We start from the raw sequence: 6,917 nt of genomic DNA on the forward strand, positions 1-6,917 counted from the left end.
TTCAAAACATTTGCTCTCCACTTAAGCCCTCTGCATCAAGTCCCCTTTTTTCCCCTCCCTCCCTGCTCCCCGCTCCCTCATGAGCCCTTGATAATTTATTAATTATTATTTTGTCATGTTTGTTTTTTTTAAAGGTGAATCACCACCACATAGAAACATTGAATGTTCCGAGTAGAAGGAGCTTAGGACAACTAAGGTAACTTCGTTTTCAGGGTTTGGACACTGTCCCTGTCGCATGGAGCTGTGGGCCTTGCGCATATCGAGGAGCTCAAGACAAAAGTGTTCTCGACTTCAGAGATTAGGTATATGGCTGAATGCTCAGAGTACATGCCTGACTCCTCATAAAACAAACACACAGTGTGAGAAGTTGCGTGGCTAAAGACTGGGAAGAAGGTAGGGTTGACCTGTATGATTTATTTATTATATTATGACTGAAAATGATGTAAGCAAAGGCCAATCTGAAAAACTTCCCCCAAAGGGTGCAAGAATAGGAGGAGGAGGTAGAAAGACTTCAAAAGGAACAAGGCAGCACCAAGAACTCAAGCAGAAGGGAAGCATCTTCAGGAAGTGGAAAAGCTAAGCATGCATTTGATCTCAGGGATCATGGTCAAAGGCATGCAGGGGCTTCCAGGGTTTTGCCCATCAAGAAAACACAAATAATATCATCGAAGAGAGCTGTTTAAAGTGCTAGCCTATGTACACTGGTACATATGAGGGTTGGAGGTACAGGGAATCCAGGGTGGATGATACCTTCAGGACCAAGGGTGTGAGGGACAATGCTGGGAGAGTGGAGGGTGAGTGGGTTGGAAAGGGGGAACTGATTACAAGGATCCACATGTGACCTCTTCCCTGGGAGAGGGACAGCAGAGAAGGGGGGAAGGGAGACTCCGGATAGGGCAAGATATGACAAAATAACGATGTATAAATTACCAAGGGCATATGAGGGAGGGGGGAATGGGGAGGGAGGGGGGAAAAAAAAGAGGACCTGATGCAAGGGGCTTAAGTGGAGAGCAAATGCCTTGAGAATGATTGGGGCAGGGAATGTATGGATGTGCTTTATACAATTGATGTATGTATATGTATGGATTGTGGTAAGAGTTGTATGAGTCCCTAATAAAATGTAAAAGAAGAAAAGAGAAAAAAATGATTAGGGCAAAGACTGTACAGATGTGCTTTATACAATTGATGTATGTATATGTATGAACTGTGAAAAGAATTGTATGAGCCCCAATAAATTGTTAAAATAAAAAAAAATAAAGTGCTAGCCTAAATGAGACTAGCAAAAAGTAGACAGACATCTAATTATGACTGGTGTGGGAAACAGACAAAGGAGTAAGTGCCTTTGGACAGGCAATATCTCTTGATCTTCATTCTCACTTTCCAAAGGACAAAAACTCAGATGATTTTAATTGAAAAGACAAAGGCAGTGACACTGCTATCAGTGCCAAAGAGATCTGCTGTACCCACATCCTCAGTCAGGTGCTTCCTCCTGACATCTCTATCCTAGTGTGGGCCCCTAGAGTCCATCTTCAGTGCTAAGTTCAGCTGTATTGAGCAGACATATAACCATTTTCCCTCATGCTGTTTAGATATTACACTTATGAATTATGCAGCTCAGAAGTATCTTGGCTCACTTGATTTCAGGAACCTGTGTAAAATGAATATAGCCAATGGAGTGGTTAATTTTCAGAGGACCATTCTGCCCACTAAAGTACAACTAATGAGCCAGAATCTGAGTGAGGAGAGATGGCCAGAAACCTTTCCAGTTATGTCCATTTGAAGTAATTGACCAGGCATTTCTTTGCCATCAAGTTCGCAGTTTGATGGCTATCCTATTTCTGATTGGTCAAGGTATGGAGAGACCAGAGATTATTGATGAGTTGCTGAACATATAGAGTTTGTCATACTGAGGTAGCTTGTGTGTTAGTTACTGTGATGCTGAAAGCCATGTCTTTGATATTTCAAATACCAGCAGGGTCACCCAAAGAGACCAGGCTTTAGCAGAGCTAAATCCAAGCCATACAACTATTATACACATGTATGCTCCAACCACTAAGACTAGTGATGAAGAAATTGAAGAATTCAACCAATCTTTTCAGTCTGAAATGGATTAAACATGCAATCAAGAGGCATTTATAACTATTGGCACTTCAAATGCAAAAGTTGAAAACAAAGAAGAAGATACACTAGTTGGAAAACATGGTCAACAAAGAAGAACACATATTACTAGTTGGAAAACATGGTCTCAATGTAGATCACAAGATATAATTTTTCAAGATGAATGATTTGTGCATCATAAATATGTTTTTCAACAACATATAAAGCAACTCTACACGTGGAATTCTCCAGATGGGATACACAGAAATCACATTGACTACTTCTGTCAGAATAGATAATTGAGAAGCTCAATATTAGCAGCTAACCCAGGTCAGGGGCTGACTTTACAACAGATTGTTAATTGCTCAGGTTGAAGTTGACGAAAAGGAAAACAAGTCCACAATAGCCAAAATATAACCTTGAGTATATCCTAACCTAAATTTGAGAATGCCTCAAGAAGAAATATATTGCATTAAACATTAATAGCGGAAGATGTGATGATGTGGGGAGGATAACATAAAGAACATCAAACAAGCACACATGCTCACATGCACTGCCATCAAGCTGATGCCAACTTATCATGACTTTATAGGACAGAGTAGAGCTTACTCCTTTGTGTTTCTATGCCTGTAACTGTTTAAAGGAGTCTACACCCCCGTCTTTCTCTCAGGGAGTGGCGGGTGGTTGTGAACTGCTGGCCTTGTGGTTAGCAGCTCAGCTTATAAACTCTACCCAACCACAGCTCCTCATGCATGATGCAAGTCAAAGGTCATCGAAAAGGCAGGCAAGAAAGGCATGGTCAAAATGGATGTTTCTGAAACGTGCTCTGACTCATACAGTAGCTGAGGCAAACAGACGAAATGATGAAGTCAAAGAGTTTAACAGAAAATGGCAAAGGGCAGCTCAAAGTTAGAAAACCAAAGAGGAAGCACACACTTAGCATGTCTTAAACGGAAAGAACTAAAGAAAAAATTCACGCCTCGAATTGCAACATTGAACAATTCGATGGAAAAAATATTGAATGATGCAGAAAGCATCAAAAGAAGATGGAAAGAATATACAGAGTCACTGGACCACAGAAGAAGTAGTCAATATTCAACAATTTCAAGAGGCAGCAAAGGAGCATGAACCAATGGTACTGAAAGAAGGAGTCCAAGCTTCACTGAAAGCACTAGCCAAAAACAAGGCTCCAGGAATTCGTGAAATACTGTGTTAGTCTGAATGACTGGAGAAACAAATGCAGAGACACTCATATGTGTGTAAGAGAGATTTATATCTAAGAGCAATTGAATATTGAGAAAACATCCCAGCCAAGTCCAGATCAAGTTCATAAGTCTGATATTAGTCCAAATGTTCGATACTGGTCTGTAAATTCCTCTTGAGACTCATGTAGCCACTTACAATGATGCTGTGTTAGACAGGAAAAATGCAGGAAGATCACAGGCCAGGGGTGAAAAATCCTGTGGATCCAGTGGTTGTGGAAGCGTCTCAGTGCTGGCATAAGTCTCCACATGGCTCCTCCACAGGAAGGTGAAGCAGAGAGAGTGTGTACAGGCCTCCAGTGAGCGATTTACCTTCATCTCACCTCTTAATGAGGTCATCAAGCTGCAACCTGATTGACAGGCTAAACTCCACCCCTACAATAATACCCTCGAGTTGACAGACGATTATGTAAGTATCACAAATACCAGTTGAAAAGGTTTAAGAAACTGTTGAAGCACTAGAAGTATTCAGGCCTCTATGCCAGATATTTACAAGACAACTAGTTGGCCAACTGACTGGAAGAGATCCGATTTGTACCTGTGTCATATTGGGTTGACACATCCATTGACACCCATATATGTATTAGAGAGAGATTTATACCAAGAACTAATTATATGTCAAGGAAGCACCATAGATTAGTCCAACTCAAGTCTATAAGTCCAATATTAGTCTATCAGTCCCTCTTCAGATTCACGCAGCCATGTGTACAGGTGGAGAATGCAGGAAGATCACAAGCCAATTAGTGCAGTCACGTGTATCTAACATCAGTGGAAACATGGCAAGCCACTGGTAACTCTCAGGGTGGCCACCAGTGTCCCAGCAAGCCAGAAGGTGGAGATATAGAGAGTGAAGGAGGATTTCAGGGTCCTCCTTGTGAGACAGTCACACCCTCAAGGAAGCACCAGCAAGCTATGACCTGATTGAAAGTTGGGATCACACACCAGATAGTTGCATGCATCTTTAAACTGACATGCAATTCATCCAACTGCCACAATACCCATTTCAAATAAAGATGAGCCAGTAGAGTATTTGAATTCTAGAACAATATCACTGATGTCACATGCAAGTGAAATTTTCGGAAGATCATCCGACAACAGTTGCGGCAGTACATTGACAAGTTGCTGCCAGAGGGTCAGACCAGATTCAGAAGAAGAGGTGGAACAAGGGATGTCATTGTTGATGTCAGATGGACCGTGACTTAAAGTGGAGAATACCAGAAATATATTTTATTTGTGTTGCATTAACTAGGCAAGGGATGTCATTGTTGATGTCAGATGGATCGTGACTTAAAGTAGAGAATACCAGAAATATATTTTACTTGTGTTGCATTAACTATGCCAAGGTGTTTGACTGTGTACATCATAATGAATAACCTAGAGAAAAATGGGAACTCCAGAACCCTTCATTGTGCTCATGAGGAACTTGTGCCTGAATCAAGAGGCAGCTGCGTGAACAGAACAAGGGCGTAGTGAATGGTTTAAGAGCAGGAATGTATGAGTCAGGGCTGTATCCTCTGCCCATGCCCATTCACTCTGCATGCTGAGCACATCGTCAGAGAAGCGGGGTTCTATGAGGAGGAATGCAGTCTCCAGACTGGAGGAAGGTTTATTAGCATCCTTCTATGAACAGACGATGCAGTTGTGTTCGCTGAAAGTGGGCCAGACTGGAAGCACTGGTTGGTGAAAAGCAAGGACGGCAACTTTCAGTATGGATTACAGTTCAGTGTGAAGAAAACCCAGACCCTCATAACTGGACCAGTAGGTGACACCGTGGTCAATGGAGAACAGATTGAAATTGCCAAAGATTTCCTCTTGCTTGGATCCATAACCAATACTCAGGGAAGCAGCAGTTAGGAGATGAAGGAGTACATTGCATTAAGTAAATCTGCTTCACAAAACCGCTTTGTTATTTATTTTGAGATTTTAAATAGAGAGGTTTATTGCAGTGGCCGTTGGTCACTGGATACACACGGACGCATCTGAATCACAAGGACACAAAGGCATGCTGGCTCAGCCCTCTGGCTGAGTGTTCTTGGGGGTATCAAGCCCCACGACTCCCTGATCTTTGGCTGATCCATCCTCTGATTCTTGGAAGAGGTCCCCATAGCAGAACACTGGCCAGCGAACCACAAAACCTCTTTAGAAAGTTGAAAAGCAAGCATATTACTTTGAGGATAAGGCGTGCCTGACCCGCACCATGGTATTTTCAGTGGTCTCGTATGCACGTGAAAGTTGAACCTTGAATAGTGAAGACTGCAAAAAGAAGTGTGCGCTTGTCTATGATGTTGGGGCAAACCACTGAAAGTGCCAGGGACTGCCACAGGAGCAAATGGATTTTTCTCAGAAGTATAGCCAGCACACTCCTTAGAGGCAAGGATGGGGAGACATTATCCCATGTCCCCGTGACCTGTTGTCAATACTTGTGCTGTATTAGGAGAGACCAGTTCCTGGAGAAGGACAGCATATTTTGTAAGGTAGCAGGACCGAGAAAAAGAGGAAGACCCTCGAGGGGATAGGTTGACACAGAAGCTGCGAAAATGGGTTCAAGCTTAGGAAGGGTTATGGGGATGGTGCAGGATGGCACAGTGTCTCATTTTCCTGTATCCAGGGGCACTTTGAGTCAGACCTGACTCCATGACATCTGAAAACACAGCAGCATTTTCTAATGCCATCTTTTACCCGTATGTAATGTTTGTGCTCTATTCCCTTTTGATTTTAGGGAACACAGATGCATTTGTATGATTCACCGAATCCCCAATAATCTCCAATAATTCACTTTGAGTGAGCACATCAAGCACCAGAGGTGATCTTTGACAAATTTGACTTGAAATTATCAATGGAATTATTTGTTTACATGTATCATTAACAATTTTAATACATTTTAACTTGCTATGAATGTGTTTAGTGTCCATGTTCTCAAAAATGCATGCAGAACATATCCCTTATGATGATAATCTTGGACCTTACAGATAAAATTAATGCCTTTAAAGGTACTATTTACCATTTTTTAAGTTCCAAACATATCATAAAGCCTGGCATCTTCTCAAGAGTTTCAGAAATAGACTACTTTCATGGACACAGCAGTCATCACCCTTCCACGTGTTGGCTTGGAAACAGTTAATGTTGTGTCCTCACACCCTTGCACCCTTGCACTACTCTATCATTTGCAGTAATATATGAAAGTAGAACAGTATCGCTACAAAATCATAGAAGTGCTCTATTTTTTAGAAGTTGGCAAAATGTGAAGCTCTTGTTTTTCAACATATCCTTAATCCGAGTGTCTATGATTCTGAAGGCAGTTTTCCATCTCTAACTTCTTCCTGCAGAATTTTACTCTCTTTAATATGTCTGTTTAGGTATTGGCAAGGGGTGTGAATATATGTGTTCCTTTCAAATGTTCTTTGGGCTTGGGGAACAAAAATATATCTGAAAATGCCAGATCAGGGCTGTAAAGTGGATGGAATAAAGTGTCCCAAGAAAATTCTCATGGGATAGCCCTTGCTACATTGGAAGCCTGAGCAGGTACCTTTCTATGATGAAAAAAAAATATTGACTGTT

The 6,917-nt window shown here is 41.7% G+C and overlaps 1 pseudogene; it reads left to right on the plus strand.

Annotated features, from left to right (window-relative positions):
- Window positions 1-427: 427 nt before the first annotated feature.
- Window positions 428-1,895, plus strand: LOC142441488 (tRNA pseudouridine(38/39) synthase-like; annotated as a pseudogene).
- Window positions 1,896-6,917: the final 5,022 nt, after the last annotated feature.

Source organism: Tenrec ecaudatus, chromosome 2 (genome assembly GCF_050624435.1).
Source record: "Tenrec ecaudatus isolate mTenEca1 chromosome 2, mTenEca1.hap1, whole genome shotgun sequence".
Taxonomy (NCBI): domain Eukaryota; kingdom Metazoa; phylum Chordata; class Mammalia; order Afrosoricida; family Tenrecidae; genus Tenrec; species Tenrec ecaudatus.